General features: G+C 31.8%; 1 protein-coding gene across 1 annotated transcript in view; it reads left to right on the forward strand.

Annotated features, from left to right (window-relative positions):
• The window catches only part of by (focal adhesion protein tensin), a 209,996-nt gene that overhangs the window by 21,876 nt on the left and 165,769 nt on the right, over positions 1-22,351 (forward strand). The gene's annotated exons all lie outside the window — the stretch shown is intronic.

Raw genomic sequence — 22,351 nt, forward strand, 5'->3', positions numbered from 1 at the left:
TCGGGCCACCCCTAGCTGGTGGCTTCTCCGTTTAAAAATACCTTTTCACGTATATATGAAATGTTTTATGACAAGCTATACGTTTCAATTTGGTCAAATTTCACACCCAATTGCGCATATTGGTTCCGACCGTTAATGCAAGTTGACAAACCCCCAATAAATTATTGCCTTATCTAAATTATGAGTTGTGAACGGATTTATCCAACTGTGCCGCATAAATCAGTCCAAATGACGTTCGGAATTCCTATAAGATTAGACTGAATTATTACCATTTCGTATTAGATAGTTTAATTTAAAAATACAGTTATCCCCGCCAAGATCAATAGTTGCGGTCAGTTTGGTTCTGGAGTCGATAGTCGGCCCTCTATAAATGGGTTACCATGCAATGTGACCGAAGTTCGGAGCGTACACCAAAGTTGTTTAATAATGAAATGCTACTTTGTGTGCAAATATATGTACATATATAGTTTCCATTTGTAAAGCAATAAATCTTTTTATTTTTTTATAGTAAGTCATATTAAAATGAAAAAGAAACGTCTGTGACAAATGAGAAGTTTGTCAAGAGAATTTATTGCATCGTTGCATATGTTGTATGTAGCATTGCAGTAAATTACGTTACGTGACATAATCGTTAAAATACATAATGTCATGAATCAAGTGGTGCGTTTAAATGTAGTCTGAACTTTATTTTATAATAACTTAAACATATGTACATAGTAAATAGATTTATGATTCATTAAAAATAGCGATATTTAGGATATGCAATAAAATTAATTCTTCCATAAAACCTAATAAAAAATAAATATATCAATTAAGAATCTGAAATAAAAAATACCTGTGTACGCAAAGAGTGACTATTTAATTATAACTGTATTGTGCGGTAATTGGAAAGTAAACGCTTTTATTTTAAAAATTAAATATTCGTATCGAAGATCGATTTGAACTCTTGTAACAGATCAGACTGCTTGGGTTGTCTTACTTGATTCGGCGTTATTCAGATAAGTCGGAAACAAAGTGGTACTGGAGTTTTGGTGAAAGTCTTGACGGAAATGATTAAGTACGATAGTGTTCTAGCTTTTATACCATTGGGGTATAAAAGTCCAATATCTCTATCAGACCTCAATCCTTTGAGCGATGCAAAAATTCGGGCCAGGACCAGACTCTTTGTTTTTGTCTTATCAGACTTTATGGCGTGTCGTGTGTATAACGATAGATTTGCAATCAACACGATTGTCAATAGATATATTTTCAGCTATGTTGTAACTTGTTATTTTAGTGAAGTATGTTAATATGAATCGATACCGTTAATTGACATCCGTGCGGATACGCACAGTTTTTTTATGTTTCGCCAAATAAATTCTGATTCATAGTAAATTTGAAGGATACAAATCAATAATTGAGATACGACAGTGTCATATACATATGTATGTGCTAAAACATATTTGACTACTTGTCAGTAATAAATAGATTAAATCATGTATGTTAGTAACTGACCCAATATAACTGACAAGATAGTTAAATAAGGTATATGAAATATATTTTGTCATATCACGATGATAGAATTAAATGCGATTTACTTCACAATGGTTGCATTATATGTTTTTGATCTAGCTTGATTTAAATGTAAAATCACTAGTTGATTATATTAATTATTTTTTTGATAAGATTTAAATTCTTAGATATATCCGATTCATTTTTGGGTATTTCAAATTTATACAAAATACTTATAATATCATAGATTCTCTGACCCATCGCCCATTTTTCAACAATAAGAATTTTCATCGCCCGCATTTAGAAAACTCTATTTCTATCACATTTAATAATAAAATTTAACTAAAATATTAATGTATCTTGTGTAATTTTAAAATTTCAAATAGCATGTTTAAAAATATAAAAATAAATAAAAAAAATTCACATTCTTACACAAGATTTTCACAAATATTATTGACTTATATCAAATTATAAAAATATATTTTAAATGCTATTAAAATAATTATTTTTTGCTATTTATACAGTGCTTCTTATTAAATTAAAATGTTTTTATTAAAAGTTGGCCATTCAGTGGTCGATTTCATAAATATTTTCATTTAATTAAGATTCATAGTAGTTCATTAAATAACATGAATTTTTCTGGCCAAATTCAAGAAGGCGTCCCTGTTTTAGAATCCACGTCAAAAGCAATAAATTCGTTCTATCGCAGTGGAAACGGTTGGTTATCTAGCGTTCATATTAAGATTATATAGCAATATTACGACTAGAGAAGCGAATAAAAAATTTTGACCAATAGAAGAGCGCAAAAAATAATTACCCCTTCTCAGAAGTCAAAAATCCGCGTCACAAGCAGTAAAATCGTGTCTGCGCCGTTACCGAGCGTTATTTTTTTATATGTTTATATTCATTCTATTTTATTTTTTACTGTTTAATTGACTAATTAAAGTCAAGTGGTGAAGTAATTTTCATAAAAAGTCACGTAATTATACATAAAAATTCTATGCTGCATCTACAGTTACCTTCAGGATTAAATCTTTACTTTAATTTTTTTACTGTATAATTGACTAATTAGGTACGTGACCTTTTATAAAAAATAATTCAGCACTTTAAAAAATTTAATATTTTTAGAGCCGTACACGGTGATTCAAATTTATCTGCAACAAGCACACAAAGGGTTAAGATAATTAAAAAATTAAAACATGTGTTTTATAAGAGCTTTTTATTAGCAAAGTATCAAACCATTGATTAATTACAAATAATTTTGTTGATGCGGGTTTTGATAATAATTACATTTTTTAATTAAATTGGCAATGATATATTTTATAAATTATAAATTATAATTAATATTTAATTGCAAATCCTGATTTGTTTGTTTATTAATTTAGTATGTAAATACGCCGCTAGATGTCTCTATACCCCGTTAGTAAAATTAACACGAAAGCTCTTTTTATCTCCTGTATGGCGCTTTTCACACGCGCATCAAATATTAATTAATTCGACACGTTTCGGATCCGCTTTTATTTAGCATTCGCAACGTTGCTCATATTACGTCGTTCGTTAATACTTGTTATTCGTTTCGCGTAGAATTACGCAATAGAGCTTTATTGTACTTAACGAGCGAGATCGATATCTAATCGATAACCGTAATAATACTATCATCACCTACCTTATAGCTTTTAACGTTGACGTGTGAAGAAAATGGTCTATAAACACGTTTCTGACTGACGAATATGTCAGGTAGGTACTCTTGTTTCCTTGTCGTCGGCGATGTTATCAAGCGGATGTTGAATTTCTTGGTCGGTCGATGGACGTGTCCGAGATACGTAATGCATCGCGTATATTGAGCGAGTGTGTCCTCTCTGTTGCCGAGATGCTCCCAAAGACTTCCAAGTGTCTGATTAACATTCGAGCCTGGCGCCTCTTTGTCCTGATTAGTGTCGACTTTAGTTTCTAATCCACGTTCGGTAGTTTAGAATTTCATAACCTAATAAGATTACCGCGGCCCACTCGACCGTACAAATTTGGTGTGCTTTTCTATTCAATTGTGAGCTACGAAAAAAATAATGAAATAATGTATGTGTTTTTCAACGGGCCGTCGCGCGTCTTCGGCGAAACTCACAAAAGCAATAAAGTGTTTTTGCCGCAAAAGCAATAACTTGCAAATGCGCGTACACAATGTACATAATGGAGAGAGCATTTCACGTTTTGCCACAAACTTGTATGGTTTGTTTTGTATAGTGGTAGTAGCGCAGAATGTATACGAAGATGGGAAATATACAAAAGAAAGTACGCATTGAAAAGTCTGCAGATCACCTGTTCGACCACTTCACAAAATCGTCCGTTACTTTCTTTCTTTTCAATGGTGTTGTGTATGTATTCTGCAATTTATGGTAGGTAGTAAATAGCACGTAATGCGGGTTGTCTCATTTTCATTCAAGAGTACATTGTTAATGGCCTTCATTCAATTGTATAGTAAATTTGAACAGTTGGATTGCGATAATTAATGCTGGGGTAATATATAAAAAGCACGATTATCTGAATATAGTAGTGCATATGACATTTCCAATGAAGATACAAAACAATGTGCTAGTAATTATTCGAACCTAGTTTATATATATATATATATCAATAATTTATTCCATTATCATATAAATAGTATTGTAACCATAGAAAAATTTACAATGAGTACATACAAATATTATTAATTAATTGAGTAATACAGAATTAGATTTAATTTTTTTATTAAACTAATCTCAAATATTTATGAGCTTTTTAATGACATTGTTTATTTTATAATTTTAAAAAATACGTCGGTGAATTTTTCTGTATTGTAATTGAATATCTGTATGCAAAAAAAGTTGAGAGTTAAATTCAAAACAATTTTATATATTTATTTAGATACATTTTTAAAAATGTGGAATAAATATACAGTGGTATATCGGTTCTTAGAACTTAATTTTAAGTTGAATTGTGTAACGGGAATATTGTGGCCTTACGGTGCTATTTGTCTTCCAGTGGTATATTGTTTCTCGTGATAAAGAAATATTCATTCAATGCACCGGAGAATCCTTTCTGTTTTTATGGGGGAATACCTTTTAGTTCTAGTCGTAACTAGAGTCGGAACGTGAGCCTTTGTGTTAATTGTCTAGTTTATCCTTATTGATAAATAATCACTTTTGGTCAGAGTAATTACGCAAGTTTCAAGAATAAGATCCATCACAAACGAGTGCTCTGTTTGGTCCCCACAATTTAAATTTAAAAATATCATGTTTTGAGAATATTTTACAATTAAATTATTAGTTTACATTGCTATGCTATACTTACATTTCCTATAATTACAAAAAATTTAAAAATATGATATACTTACGCAAATTAGTGTAACTCGATTGAAGAGAAACAATAGTCTTTAAAAGGTATCGTAGTTTATTAAATTCATCGTTAAATACATAATATTAGTTACCCGTGTTATTTAATTTGTAGTTCATATTATTTTCAAGTTACAACAGTTAAAATACGGCAATAAATTGATATTACGCTCCATCATAAGGTCTTAAATTTGTCACGAAGATCGATTCAAGGTTGGACCAGATATGACGATCAAAGTGGAAGCGGCTGCTTTCCTTTAGATTTCGAAGTTATCGTTTGTGTCTTGTCTATTGAGTTCAAAGCTTAATTTTTATTGTGTATTTTAAGTTTTGAACGGAAGTGATTTTTTTAGAGCAGAATTATGGTTTATATACAATCGGGAAAGAGGAGGAGATCAACGATCTCAATCTTCCTCGACTTTTTGGCCGATCTGTAATATTTGGGGTGAAACTGGAATTTCTGTTATCATCTTATTAGATTATTCTAGCAATTTAATCAGGCGCTTTACGATTATATGTATCCGGTTTAGAGTTTGTTGTCGAGTAGTGTGATTTATTATGAATTATACATATAAGAGAGAGGTTTCTGTCTCTGCTTTTTAAGTCGAGTAGTGATCTTAAAATTGTTCTTTTACACCTTTCATTGGATGAAGCTAGAACGAATGGGAGAAAAGGCTTATATAGACCAAGTGGCCCGAGTGGTCTTATAAGCGAAACCATTGTGGTCGCTTTCCGAAGGTCGATAAAATTATTATTCAATGCACGAGAAAATGCTAATAAATAAAGGTACTTCAGGTGAAGTATTTTTTGTTATGGCAATTAAATCTACCATAAGTCACTCACAGCATAATTTTAAGACAAATTTTGTCTCATTGAACACATATTAATTAATGTTATAAATAGGAGAGAATCTTTTGTTCCGAAAGCATTAATCATATAACTTATGTACTATATTGATCTTCAGGCGAGTCACAGCTAGCTCGTATATATCACAGATTATTTTATGGCTTATTTATAAACCTATAAGTTGGTGTTACATAGAGTTTTATTAGAAGACCACAAAACCTCCGCGTGGAAGTTGAGAAGAGTCGTCAAGTTTCATTGAATACTCTTCACTACCACAGGATTAATCAATGACACGCAAAATAGTATATTAGTGGAATCAGTGAATTTTACTGAGACCCGACAAATTTATAACAATATATAGTGAGAAAAGCATTATCAGACGAATATAAATTCTGCAAATGGAGTATCTCCAGTTAGTAATAGAAATAAAAATGATAAGATAGAAAAATAGCAAAAGTCGCTAACGCCCGAATACGAAACCACCTCCCAAAGAAGAAGTTTATATTTATGTTCAACTCATAAAATGACTGAGTTATGACTAGAAAATATAAATTAAAAAAATCTTTCTCAAAGACTTTTTTAATCCCCTTTCTTTGCTTGCGTAAAAAACCAGAACGAATTCCATAGACCAACTTCCGGGATTTGTATTCTCGATGTGTGATATTAACGTCAGTGGGTTACTCTGTCTTGTTGACATGGCTCCAGAGCAAAAACAACACATGCTGGATATATCATACAATAATAATACGGCGCGTCTGCGGAACTGGAGCTTCAGGTTACTGCGACAATGCGTCACATGAAATAACTGTCGGTTTCCTGACTTTTTGTCCTCCATTCGAGCGCGTGGTGCTCGCACACATTCACATGAATATTTTATGGTCGATCATGACTTCCTCAAAAAAGGGGGATACGTGACCGGCTGAGGTGAATGAGTTTTGAATTTTCGTAGAACAATGGACGTTTTAAATTTTGAGGCGTGACTAATACGAAATTATCACAGAATTGACGTATAGGCGTAAAAAGATCAATTTTGTTATAAACTAAAAGAACAATAAGATAACATTGTTATGAGAGACTAACTTATTTATTTACTAACAGGTTCAAAGATTTGATCTGAATGTAATCCATAAGTCGTTAAATTGTGTTACAAGCTTTTGTAATGAAAAGCACACAAATGTAGTAAACGAGAAAAGCAAAACGAATTTATCAAAATTAATCGTATGGCGAGAAACTCGCACATATCTGGCTTTACAAAATATAATATCTTATTGTCTATATTGGCTAGCTCCATAATGAGTAACGGTGAAAAAAGAACAAAAAACTGTATGGTTTACTAAAATCATTAAAATAAAAGAGTATCTAAATATATCTTTTTCTTTTCACAGCCAAAATGTAAGTTATTTTCTGAACAAATTGCAATGTTGCGTTTGTTTATAACTTTTTTTATTATTTGCTATTAAAAAGGTATGAGATTTATGTATCTGAATGGGTCAAGAGGCAGTTTACAGTAATTTTCACCCAAAAAGTAAAGGTAGTCCATTTGTACCAAGGATATTAAATTTTGTATTTAGAAACATACAATTCAACTTCAATAATATAGTATATTTTTGTACATATTGATATAAACTGTCAGTTCTCATCGATGTCATTAATTTAATATTGTTATTTTACCGATCGTTGATGAATCTTGTAGCTGTGAAAGTTTTCGATGAAACTCAGCGACTCTTCTCAGCTTCCAAATTTAAAATTTATCGTAGAAACTTTCAAGAATGGTTTCAGATCTTCTTTTTAAATTCTCGGTAACACAAATTTTTAAGGTTATTGATAAACTTTATAGTCACGACATAAAATTGAAATTCCACGAGCTAGTTGTGACTCAGATAAAGATCGATATTAATAGGTGTTTAACCGACCGTTTGGAGCGAAATTCGAATGATTATTGATCCCAGAATGCTAATTAAGTTGTGTTGGAATAAATAAGTCATTTCTCTATCATGTCTAAAAATATTTTTATGAAGCGTTTATTACTGACAAAAATCAGGGACATCATTTTAGCTTTTTTCAGGGAGAAGGAGGGGGAAATTGGTCAGTCAGTGGCCGTTTTTTAATATTTCGATTTTATAATATTCATAGTATTTCAATAAATGACATGCATTTTCTGGCCAAATTCAAGAATGTCCTTGAATAGAATTCACGCCGAAAGCCATAAAATCGTGCTGTCTCCGTCACGGTTTTGAAAGCTCGGTTATCTAGCGTTCATATTAATGTATTTTATAACAATATCGAATAAAGCATATATCTAAACCGAATTTTGATCAATATGAGAGCGCATAATAAAATATCCCTTCTCAGAAGTCAAAAATTCACGTCAAAAGCAATAAAATCGTGTCGGCACCGTTGCAGTGGGAACGCTCAGTTATCTAGCGTTTATATTAAAACTTTTTATAACAATATTACGACTTACAATAAGTGAGGAGCGAATGAAGCATATCTAAACTGAATTTTGATCATTAAGAGAACGCAAAAAATAATTATCCCTTTTCAGAAGTCAAAAATTCACGTCAGATGTAATAAAATCGTTTTGGTTCCGTTCCAGTGGGAACGCTCGGTTATCTAGCGTTTATATTAAAACTTTTTATAATAATATTACCACTTACAGTAAGTGAGAAGCGAATATAGCATATCTAAACCAAATTTTGACCAATAGGAGAGCGCATAAAAACAATTATCCCTTCTCAGAAGTCAAAAATCCACGTCAAAAGCAATAAAATCGTGCCGTCGCCGTCGCAGTGGGAACGCTCGTTACCGATCGTTCCCACTGCGGCGGCGCCGACACGATTTTATTGCTTTTGACGTGAATTTTTGACTTCTGAGAAGTGATAATTGTTTTTACGCTCTCCTATTGACCAAAATTCGGTTTGAATATACTTCGACCAATATTCTTACATTAGAAAGCCATAGTAATATCAGTAAAGATAGCTATGATATTTTTAAAACATAATGTAATATCGAAGTGCAGACAAAAGCGACATCTCTCTGTAATTCTTCCGCTTATTTTAAATCCTAGTTTGTATTTTGTACTTAACTTAATAAAAGTTCTAAAAGTGTATTAATTTTGAGAATTTTCATTAGGTCAAGTTGGGTTTGATTAATTCGTGTAGGTTAGGTTTGGGTTTGAACAGTAAATTGACGTTTCACAACTGTCAAATTGAGTTTAATAGACATTTTAGAGTAGCATATAATTTCACTAATATAAATATATATATATTTACTGGTTAAAATGTATTTTTGTACTTCACTAGTGAAATATACAACTTTATTTCAAAAATACACATTCACTGTAACATTTATACATTGCATGTAAATATAAATTGATGTATTTATATTTACTAGCACCTGTGAAATAAATGATGTTTTCACTGATAAAAATATATATCCACCGGTGAAAATACACTGAAATGATTTATTTAAAAAAAAATTTTGGGTAGATTCGAGACTGTTTTTTTTAGATTTTCTTTGATAACCCTAGAATTTATAATTTAAAATCAGGAACGTCATTTAAGATTTTTTTTAGCTTATTTTAATATTGAGATTTTTATTAAGATTCATAGTAATTAAATGACATGAATTTTTCTGGCCAAATTCAAAATCGGACAAATGTCTCCACCTGCCCCTCCTTCAAATGACGCCCCTGACAAAAACTTTGAGCAGGTGATTCTGTAATAAGCCTATATATTAAATATAAAAATAGTATGTATTTATAGCTTATTATTTAAAATGTCTGTGTGTTGTTTTTAAGAAGGATTTCGTCAAATATCAATTATGTTATGAAATCAAAATTTAAGAAATATATTATATATTTATCCTCAAGTTTATATAAGTCCACTCTGACTTATTTATTAAACATAATTTAATTTCATACATTTTTACATTATAAAGTAATGTTAGTAATATATATGGAAGTGTAATTCAAATTATTAGTACATGACAAAACTGTAAATGGTGTGCCATATATGATTTTTAAGTAAGTAATTTAAATGCCAAGCACATACAATCAGATTAAAATTCACATTTTTTTAGGACAATAGAGCGTTAGTACTTACATTACATAGAATATGCACATTTTACAGATTTTTATTCTGCTTAATATCACCATAAACCGAGGGTATTATTTTAATTTATTTTTGTAATACATATCAACGGAGTAGTGTAAATAAACCAAATATTTTGTATATTTATAGCCACAGAAAATGGTGAACGGATTATTATGAAAACGAAAACAAAAATTAAACAAACTCAACTACACAGATTATCTGGGGCTAACGCTGGCGAATCGGTGTAGTTGAGTTTATTTATTTATTTATTAAAATAACATGACCAGATTACCCCAGTAGAGACTTCGAATATGTATTAAAAACTTAGTCATCAAAATCCCAGTTGGCCAGTGTTATTGATGGTTCAGTAAAGCTAAAAAGGTATTATAAATCGCGTTTTTGCTAGCAAATATATGTTATTGACACTTAACAAGTCAAGGATAATATTGACTATCGAAATATTTACCACTTAATAAAAAAACACGGGAATGTATCAACACGCGTTTGATATGCACGACTGTTCAATTCATGACACGTATATATATAAAACGTAAAAAATATGGGAATTCCTACGAGCTTTACATTGATGTTCCTATTGCATTTAAAAAGACGATGCCTATATATCACTTCTTCAGATCTTGCAATAGCAAGACGTGGTACTTAAGTTTTGTCATTATCACGTCTTCAAATAATAACGATGAGCCTTCTCACCACGCTCTCTCCATTTCATGTCTCATTAAATTATATATTTAATGTATTACTTTGTAATCGCTATTGAAGAATAAATTATTTCACATTCGAGCAAATTTCATCTAAAAACGATTACCTTATCATCATTTCAATGGAATAATCGATTTTTATGAATAGTATTTCTATCTGCAAAAACGAGACGAAACGCGACGTTCGAGATAACGATGTTACTCATATCGTTACTCACGGTATACGGAGGCATCTTCGCTGAAAGCTTTTTTCATGGCACATACATTTATTATTACAAAACGATGAAAGTGAACCGCGGACGTTCGTATTCCAATCTCGCGGGAAGCGCGCTTTATAATTTATTGCAGGGGTTGCAAACTTCGCAAAGCGGTCCTCATCAAACATTTAAAGCTTCTCGTGCCGACAAATAAATTCACACGCCGACCGACACAACGTCTCGGTTAATTTTTCGATTTTCTCATCTCTCCCAGTGAATTTTTCAGATGAGCGAGTTTCCCTCGGCTCGATTGATGGCATACGTGTTTCGCTCCATTTCCGCTGGGAGTAGGAAATGTGTCTGTACTTTGAATGCTATATATTTTTATTTTAACAGAAAGTCATGATTTATAAAGTTATCAGCTGTTAAATTGTCCATATAATATGAGGGGAGGTAGTTAAGTTGCCAGAAATTACTATGTGACTAACAACGTTTTTGAATTAAGTAACTCATTAATTTTTGCAACAATTGGTTTAGCTGTCTTCGTGTAATCAGTAAATAAACCCACGAGTGCTTAATAGAGAAAACATATTTGAGAGGTTTATGGCACAACAAGATTATGTCTGCCGCTTCAATGATGATTATCTTCGAATCGCGGCACCTTTAAAACATTGACAGAATTCTTTAAAAAATAGTGATAATCGGGTTTCCGATATTAGCATATTTATATAGCTATAGACATAACAGTAATGCCTGCACTACACTCTCTGGAAGTTGGCCAAGGTTGGCCAAGGACGGAGAATATAGTGGGTTACTTCGGTCGAGTTCGGTTCTGCCCGCTCTAAAATCTCCCGGAAGTTGTCCGAGGTTACCGAGAACGGGAGGTAAAGTCGGGGTAATTCAGTCGACTCGGCAAGCTTCGAGCGCTTCCGAACATTGTCGGCAAAAGGACCGAAGTCGGAGCTGCTCTTTCGAGCGCGAGCGTTGAGATACTTCCCCTTTTGCTCTCAAGCGTGTTAAGTGACGACAGTTAGAGAAGATAATGATATGGTTTTTCGCAAACTGAGATAGAACGAGTAGCTCGGTTCAATTTCAGTATGCGCGTAGGCGTCCTATGGTCAACACGCATATCGAGCGCTGCATCGTGGTCACGTGGTCAAGTTATAATACCACATGCTTATCGGGGACTTCAACAGACTCTTACTGACATCTTTGAATATTTTAGGGCACCAAAAAGGATTAATTATATTTTTGATAGTATATTCTTCTAACAGATATCGTTATTATATTTTTTTTCATATAAAATTAAATAATTAAAAAATAATCAGTTTATATAAATGTCACACCATAACGAATTCTTATTTAGAATCGATGGCGACAAATTCTAGGATAGTCACAGATGTGGTGTTCGTATTCTAATGTTTCTGATCATTTTTATGCCTTATGGCATTTTGCAAAAGCCGACAAAGATTTTGCGTAAATTGAATATTTACGACCGAAAAGTTTTCACTGATATTGTATTGGTGAGTGCCCACACAAACTTTTATAATTATCAGTAGCATAATTTTAATAATTTGATAATTTAAAAATTGCGATTATTTGGCACATTTTTCGATCGCGCGCAAATATGCCAGCTGTACGTGACAGAAGCCGCCGTCCGGACGTCATTCACCGCCGTCCGGAGGGCATATGAAATTTGCGACAGTGTGGTCGCTTACGAGAAGTCGTAGGTCTCGGCCGACTTAAGTGTAACTTTTGTTGTTAAAAATTACTTACTTCAAATTTTTATTGTGGTTTGTTAGAATTTTCTATTATTGATTTGTAAGTTTAAATGTTTTATTATTTATGTAAGCTTCGTCCTGTATACTGAATAGAAAGAGTACATTATAAATAAAAAATAATAAATCACTAGAAATTGGAGTTAATAGGTTAATACTAGTGTCGATTAATCACAATGTAATGTTTTTCAATGGATCGAAAACCAAAATACATAGTTATTAAATTGATCGCGCCTGTCTGAAAGTGGCGTAGTCGAAAGCAACGCATACATATTAAGTATGGGCTACTTTTAAATGCCCCACCAAGTATGCATCTTGGATTATAAATCATGGATCTTTTATTAGGCGTCAATTTGGTAAATTATATACGACTCGAATAAAAATAATAGCAGACAAATTATATATTCTATGATGATTACGAATTTCTTTCTTACATATTTTATGAGTTTCTCGATATGTATTTTCTTTTCTTCTCAAATTACAAAATATATATTAAGAATGGAATGGTTTTTGCACCATTGTAATATATAACAAGAAATCGGTATTTTACATGTAAAATTAATTAATAATTCGGGTCTTATGTGTGGGATTTGAACCATGATATTGTACTTCGTAAGTGATGATTTATATCCTGGTTTTGATTATTTATCGTTGAAGTTTATTTAATTAAAATATATTATTGCAATAAAAATATATTGTCTAATAGATAATCGTTTTATTATAATTACATTACGTCGTGTTGGCCTTTTTAAAATTTTGGTCTCGTTCTTTCGATTGCCTCGACGGGTCCATAATGGGCAAAGCGAATTTCAAAAGCCTTTAAGTCAAATTACGACAAAACGAAACAACATAACAGAGAGCGCTCCTTTTTATATTCTCTCGACAAAAATAAATTAGCGTTCGCCAGTGGTCAGCAACTAAAATAAATAAAAAAAATAACAACCGCGTCGAATCGGGCTCTGAGAGGGAAACACCGCGGGTCTAACGCGATTCGTTCCGGCTATTACTCGGAAGCAAACATCGAAAGCTTGACCACCCCTGACCGGCAAGAAAATTTCTCGCGGAAAATTCCCGTGGGAGTTGGCGAGAAGTTCAAGTACGCAGCTCGCGTACTTTTACGTTGTTCTGCGTTTTTAAAAGTATGTATGTGGATGTAAAAATAGGACAATGTCCAACATTGAAGCCGTGTGTGACCATAAAAGTTCGTGCGTGACTCAAAAGCGACTTAGATCACGATTTTGAACACGATGAAAGAAAGCGCAAGAATTATGGACTCCACGTATTTGTATTTAAGGCAGTGATGGGCGATTAATCGTTTTACAGAAATTATGCTTTGATTATGAATTGCGTGTAGTATTTTTATTTTCTGGATAGGTTAGGGACTTTAACTTATTCAATGTAATATTGTTATCTATAGACATCAATATTCGGCTAAATATATACAGACAATTAAAAAAAGAGTCTTAGCTGTATTCTTAAATTAAATTAAATATATTGTGAACTAAATCTACGTAATGATATGCAATTTTAAAAGGGTGTCAGACGGAGTTACATATACGAATATTAAAGGCGAACTCAACAGATGACTCTTTCGAGATAATTAACTACAAAATTATTAAAGTGTTAGAATATTAAGGGCCAACTAAGCTCATGGGTTTAATCACTAGTGATGTTGTGTCGTATAGAGTTTGCAATTATTTTGTCTTTTGAATTTCGGCTAATTTCCCATATCCATCATTTAGATACATGTTCATTCTGAAATCTACTATTTAAAATGTTACATAATAAATTAAATGGGAAAATAATATTATTAAATAAAAAAATACATTTACATCAAGTACTTATTTTGAAAAAAAAAACGAATTAAAAATAAATTTTAAATGTTTGATAAACCTGCACTTGTCACGTGCAGGATTGATAAATATTTACAGATAATTTATATCTCTTTAATGGCGGTGCAAAAGCGCAATTATAATAAAGTCAGAGTTTTGATAAATTTCATTGTCAAATTTATTTAAAGAACGAATAATATAAAAAAAACGAGAGCTCGTTAATGATATTTAATAACGTTTTAATTTACTTCAGGCACATTATTCAATATCAAATTGTTTAATATTTACACTATGAATTGTATTCTATCAGACTCCGACTCCTACTCCTTTTTAATCTTTTCTACTTCACACCACAATTTTTAATTGTTCGTTGTTATATGAAGTAAACAAAAGTTATTATGCGCTTAAATGCCCAACAATAGCCACCGGCAAGCGTGGTCACACGTCAACACATACAATGGCGCGGCACTAATCCTAAGAAATATCATTATAATTATTTTTGTTCTTTCTTCTTTATTGTTAATTACATGAAAATAAATAATTAAAATAAATTTAATATTTTAAGGTTATCCTATAAAAAAATTAAAATTCGGAGTCGAAAAAATTTCTGCGGTAATGAGTCATAATTCATGATTTTTGTTAGTTTATGATCATTGTGCAATTCTGGGTGTCCTACACGATTTCTATATACATTGTCGACGCCAAACCCTATTATCTCTCTTTAATTGTTGAAAGCCACTTATTATTTTGATTTGCGTTGAGGTCTGTAAGATTGTCAATTGCATAATTACTAAATTCATTATGGATAATAAACATATTGTTTTCTAGATTTCCGGCATTTTAAAATTATTAATTGAAACACCCTACAATATACAGATAGAAATTTCGTCAACATATCCCTATTCGCATTAGGTTTTGCTAAGCTTTGTGCGGAATTCTTGAATTTAATGTAACACAAATTGAGACTCACTGGATTAGCTTATTAGTATGTAAATACAGACGAGATGTATTTCGACAGTTACTAGCTCATAATAAGGTAGTTGAGTATCAATTTCAGAAACTGTATGATATTTACTTTTCAGTAATATCTATATCCATACGTGTAATTTGTGTTACAAATTGTTAAAAATCTTTATAAAATGTAATTATATCAAAATAGCAATTTACTGTTATATTTTTGTAGGTAGCTATAATAGTTTGGCGTTTGTTAGATTTTCACAACCTTTTTTAGATAATTTATGTAAATAAAATTATTTATTATTTTGCGGGTTTCTTTGTGTACTTTCAAGCGCAATAGGACGACGCATCCTGTAACAGTGGTGCGCATACCACCTGGAATTACCATAAGCATCGACCAACAATTGATGGATAGCCCGCAGCAAAAGGGCGTACAAAACTTTTAAATAAAGCCCCTTTGTCAGCCGTCACAAAAGCATTCGTCTTTTTTCAGTCCTGTAGGTCTGTCAGAGGCACGCGCTTCGATTATTCTCAGCTTTTGTACCTTTTTCCCGAAAAAAGGCGTAACATCCAATGTTGCCACAGCGCACTATAAATTATTGTTAATGGGCTTGAATCGAATACCAACAGCTTTTTGTTATTTTGCCATTTGGCGCCCCTTCAATCTCGCCGCACTGGCGTCTTGTACTCTCGACTGACGAAGACGAATGTTTTGACCTGGAAAGGGTTTGCTGGTGTCTCGTGTGAAATTTTGACCTCAAACGCCGGCGTCTTGACGTCTCTTAATTAAACTGAATGAATTATATGGTGCGAAGATCGTTGAACCAGTCGGGCACTCAAAAGCAATCGTTTCGCTATTGTAATATATTTTTTTGAGCCTCTGCCTTTATAAAAGTATAAAACGTGATTACTTTTTAATTAAAAGCGGGCGTGAAATTTTTTAATCAATTTAGGCGATTGCGATCAGCCGCATTTTAGGTGTTATTTATTGTTATTCGCAACAATGCAAGGTAAAACTTTCTAGATTAAAAACAATTTATAAATAACGTTGTAACAAGATTTTTGCCAAAGAAATCAGGTATTTTTTTATATATATATATACATTATACGCTAATTCGAAATCCCAATAATGATTATTATAAGGTTTTGTTTTTTTATGTAGATTATGATACATAGTTTTATTCAATTCTGAGTTTAAGGCTCTAAATTAAGTGTTAAAAACCTTTGGATTAACATCATTATAAAATATATTCTTAATAATTGTGTTACTCAAAATTTTGCAATAATGTAAAAATTATTTATTTCTTGGCACTATTTTTAGTATATGAGTACATTTAACTTATTTATTGTTTTCGTTAATATATTATTTACATAACTAAATACAGCTTCAACTAGATAAGAAATAGGAAAAGCTAATACTGGTTCAATAATATTTTTTTTAAGATATTTCTGTGGAATGAAGTTTATGATTTTTGATTCTCTTCAATCTAATCATCTCTTTTTTATAACGAAAAATAAATTTCAGGAAGATAACCCTCTAATGTATTTTAGATATCTTCTTTATAAATACTATATTTCTTAAAAAAATATACTCGCTTTAAATTTTCTAAGTAACGAAAATCGCTTCAATTTAATTACATTTTTGTTTGCATATTGTTTAATAAAAATCATATATTAGTAAAATAAAATAAATGCTTATAAAATTTTAATAATTCTGTCACCATTGATTTGTCAACTTCAGGAACAAATTATTTAATATAATTGAAAATCTCAATTAACGCTGCGAATAATTAATTGCCTTTTGACAGCCAGCGGTTCTTTGATGTTTATAAGCAAATTATTGTATTATTGTCATATTGATTTATTATTTAATTAATTAAATTAAATTAAGCCTATTGTGACCTAACAGGTTACCTTGAAGCATCACGATGGTCAAAAAACAATACATAATATTATACAATCATAAAGATACAAAAAAATCATAATTTATTTAAATGAAATTATATGAACTGGACCAGCGCTTCGTAGCTGATATTAAACATATCAATGTGCAATGCATAGGCGAGTCGGTTAGTGCGGACGGTCTGGTTCTAACGGTCATGAAAAGAGGATGCGATCGTGTTTCTCTAAAATAATTTTTGGATCGTGGAGGTCTGTGATTTTTTTTCAAATTCTCAGTTTTGTTAGATAGAACGCGATTTATTTTGGCGATCGTGTTAGTGATTCTAAAGTCAGAGACAAAAAATATTCAACTTCCTAGAATCGAGACTTTTGTTTGGTTATTGGTAAAATTATAGCGAAAAAATGTTTTTGATAAATATTTGTATGTATGTACTTATGTAGGTAAAAAATAATAATTGAAAGTCATTTTTTTTTTTTATTAATAATTATTACAAACAAAATTTGAAATATATGTATGTATAAAAAAACAATTATATAATAATAAATTAATGCATATTTGATTTTTGTTGGGCAAAATAAGTTATAAGTAAGACTAAGGCATTTAGGGAAGAATCAGAATTTTCTAATTTCCGTAGTAAATATTTAATTTTGAATACTCACTCGCTTTCCGTTGATGTTGGCTTAATTGTAAGCAGATATTTATATCAACGATTTCGATTTTTAGTCTGTTCTCTGGGTAGTTGCAAATTCATAAATTAATTTCGTTGACTACATTTATTATTTTTTACCGGAGAAATATCCTAGTAATTTATTACTTGTCCATTTAATTATTCGTCGATTATTAGTATTGCACGTCAGGGATCTTTAGCCTTCCACAGTCGTTGAAACCCTTTTAGCTTATAATATTATTCAAGGAACTCTAAATTTAGATAATTTTTCGTATGCAACTTATGTAAAAAATGTATTAAATTTTTTTATCTTTCGCTCGCTCGCGTGTAAGTGACGAGAGTGAGTAAGAGAAAAGGGCGTGAGTTACATGCGTTCCGCACACCCACTTCTTCTCATTCACTCTCGTCATTTAACACGCGAGCGAGCGAAAGGGAATGTATCTCACCGTATGCGCCTGATTAAATTAATCAGCTGCTTCTTTCTTACTTCTTAAATATTCAATTTCTAGTGATAAATTTGTGTTAATTTCAAACAAATTTTTCAGTAGAAAATCAGTCTTGAGGCAGCACAAAAGCCGAGAATTCTCAGGAATAAATTCCCGAGTTGTCTGGACATCCCTAGTTAACAATACCTACTCGTAGTAGTTTATCAGTATCATAACAAGGTAGTGAGCACCTACTAGGAGTAGGTGCACCTACTAGGTAGTCAACAGCAGATTTGAAATTTAGTTATATTGTAACAACACTAGATTTAAATCGAGGTAGAGAGCAACTACTAATATTCTAATTTAAGTCTTAGAACACGAGACGGCACAAAAGCCATATCGCCACAGAATCCTGGGATAATTTATGTCCTCTATGACACTTTGCAGCATTCTTAAATCGGGACTTATAATTAGAGTTTTTTGAGTAACTACATACATAAATATAAAAGATTTTTAAAAGCTTACTCTTCTTACCTTTTTATGAGGATATTTGGTTATTATCCGTTAACCGTTATTGTATACCAGTATTTTTCTTAACACAAATATAATCTATTTGTTAAAATAAATTAAAAAAATAAAATAGAATAATTCAACCCCAATTTTTTAAAGCAATTTAGATTAAAAAAATCACCCTCATTTCGCCACAGGTACTATGAATTTTTGTGGCACAGGTGTGTTTCGTTTAATTGTATCGTTCCAAGGGCTCATTAGAGGTCTTTCAATTTCGCAGTTGGTAACAAGAAAACGTCTCAAAATCAATTATTTGCTACTAACACCCGACCGAGCAACGATGGGAGCGTCACTCCCGTAGGAAATTAATTTCAAGATGACAAGATCAACGGCAAAGGATTTGACGCGCCTACTAGTAGACACGGCCAATTCGATTTGGCCGAGGTGAAATCCTGTCTGACAGGCTTGCGAGGCTTCCTCGCCGATGAAAATGACAGGCGTTTGTCCGCATCCGTGGCCTGTCAAAGCCGTTCGGCGGAATAAGCCTGTGGTTATTACAGCGACTCTGGTGGCTTTCACGGAGGAACATAATATACAATGTATAGAATTAACCCCTTGAATTCATGCTAAAATCACTAGAGCGTGATTGATGGCATTATAATCTGCAATGACAGTAACATTTTTATGATAATTAATTGTTTGTTGAAGACTGTTAAATACAATTTATATAGTTTTATTCCGTAAGAAATAAAAAGTCTGTCAACAACGTTTGAAAAGTATAATAGAGATAGATAAGTACATAGTACATATATTTTTTTAATTGAAATATATGTTAATAATAATGTTTTATATATATGGAAATATGCTGATGTCACTCAAGCATAGTTATTTTTAGGAATTATTTCTCTTTCATTTCTAACAATAATAAGGGAGTATTTTTAATATTAAGAACATTATAAAGATTTATAAAAATATAAAAATAGCTAAACCATTGTTTCTGAAAATAATTAAATCGTTTATTTTTTATTGATGTATGTATTATATATGATATATACTATACATAGGGATACCTTTTATTTTTCGCGGAATTGCTCTCCTTGTGATTTTTGTTTCTGTTTATAATGCCATAGTACGTATTTATATATATACATGTATAGCCTTTTTTAATGGAAAGACATTTGTTATTGTTGTCTCTTCATCGCCAGACAGCCCATTAACGAGGTTGTCGAAAATTTCTGTTTTGTCTCTGACATATTATCTAATTTTCTGCTCTAAAGAAAGAATATCCTTTTTTGAAATATTATGTAGACAAGTTGATCGCGTAAAATTTGAACAATGTTCTTCTGAGTTTTCAATATCTCATTAAGGAATTAAACGACATAAATATTTAATATTTGTTTTACATGGGTTAATTTAAATTTTTTGTCGAATATTTTTTTCGCTTAGAGCTAAGGCTCTCAACTATTCGAAATTTTCAACTTTTCGAATTGAATAAAATAATGGATGAAGTATTCGAATATTCGAATATATTCGTAATTTTTATTTATTTAACCAATTAGTGCAAAAAATGTGTTAGTATTACATATATTGCGACAAACTATAGTGAGCGAGTATCGTTTTTCTCCGAGTAGTGGTTGAGAAGCTGGCGGAGGGATGATGTCCAGTGGATGGTAGCGACGGTGTAGTGGAGGTTCGTTCCTCTGCTGCGGCGATCGTATGGTGGAGTCACTCTCTGGGCCTGACCGTTTATCGGCGTTTGTTTTGTGCGGATTTGCATATAAATTCAAAAACTAGAAATAAATTAATCACGATCGATTTATTGAACTGATTGAAATATAATATTTTCGTCGCATCAAGACCATAGATTTTGGAGCGGCATATGTCACTCGGGTATATTAGAGAAAAAATGATTACTTGTGCTGCTCAAGTGTATAAATTGTTTCATTTTAGGAAATAAAATTTGCGACGCACACCTGTTTTTGCGATGAGCGTTCAATAATAATAACAGGTGAGCCTTTCCAAGGTTTGGTTTCGTTTAACGAACAAATTCTGTGAATTTCAGTCATAGTAGATACAGCCGATTAACATTATATTCACAAATGTTTTTCGAAGGCGTAAATTTTTTTTGTTGAGAAGAAGTGTCTCAAAATAAAGGCGCATAAAGGACATGGATTTTGAAGCTGCACTAGAAAAAACGAGCACAAATGTTTTTCAAGTATAAAAATTGTTTTATTCCTAAAATATAAAAATTAAGATATTTTTTAATTTTATTCGATATTGTATAAATAAATATGTCACGAATATTCAAATATTCATGTAGCTGAAAATCGGGCAAATAATTCGAATATTCGATTGAGAACCCTACTTAAAGCCTACCCTACTTATCAAAATGTAATATGAATGTTTGTAGACTCTTCCTCGAAACCTTAGCATCCACAAGATTCATCAACGACACGCAAAATTGTCAACATAAAATTAGTGGCATATGTGAGCTTCTTCGATTCCCGTTCAATTTAAAGCAATTGCAAGTTAGTCTGCAAAGTGTCGTGGAGTCATGACATTTTTTCTAAAGAAATTTTAATAAGCCTATAAACAATGCATTAAAAATTGTTCTCTGCAATATATGCCATATAATCATCTGCATTTACTTATCCTTAAATATTTATCATATTTATTATAATAAAAACCTCTGTTTTGTTTTTAAAAACCCTCAGTTTGCATTGAATAAGTCAAGGAACTTTTTACAATATACTGTTCCTCAATCTTGAATTGAGTCAATTTCACGGTCGCTAAGAAGACGTCTTAAACCGTGACCATGCTCGCTATTCTGGACATTATCCTCCTCCCGGATACAATGACACGTTGACAATTGCGACATTCGGACATATCCGAGTCGTATTCGCTTGTACTTAATTTATAGCGGGCGAAGCAATTTAACATTTTATGACGCTTAACGGTCAAAAGTAACGCAACACTCGTGTAGAACGATTTTTTAAACGTTCGCATCGTGCTCAAATTACTCTGTTGTTGTTATTGTTATCATTATATGTCAATCGTCAATTGGGTAATGCATGATAATGGCTTCAATGGACGCTTCTCTATTGATCGAGGCAAAGTGCTATTTGTGTCCAAAGGATGTCCGAATTTGTGTATACTTTTTGCGCTAGGGAGTGTGTATAAAAAAACGGACAACAATGACAATAAAAGGTGTTATTCTCAGAATTGCAAAGATACAATAACTCTTTGAGGTTTGATTGATGCGAAGACAACCCGCGGTTTGTGGATAAAAAAAGGACACATAAATTATCCTATTGTAGTCTATGATATATGTGTGTAATTTAGATATTAGTTGTGTCACTCGGCTTCACCCATTATGTTAGTTAAAATATATATTATATATAAACACTATTACGGATAATATACTAGAAAAGAATATGTAGTATGTATATAACATTTCTTTGCATTAACTGTCCAGTGTGGTTGTTCGTCAAATGTCAAATAACCAGAGAAATAGTTATTGCAAACTTTCGCAATTTCCCAGTTGACAGATGAACTCTCAAAGTGTTG

This window comes from Plectrocnemia conspersa, unplaced genomic scaffold (assembly GCF_051122295.1).
Source record: "Plectrocnemia conspersa isolate PC_06_02 unplaced genomic scaffold, ASM5112229v1 ptg000004l, whole genome shotgun sequence".
Classification (NCBI taxonomy): domain Eukaryota; kingdom Metazoa; phylum Arthropoda; class Insecta; order Trichoptera; family Polycentropodidae; genus Plectrocnemia; species Plectrocnemia conspersa.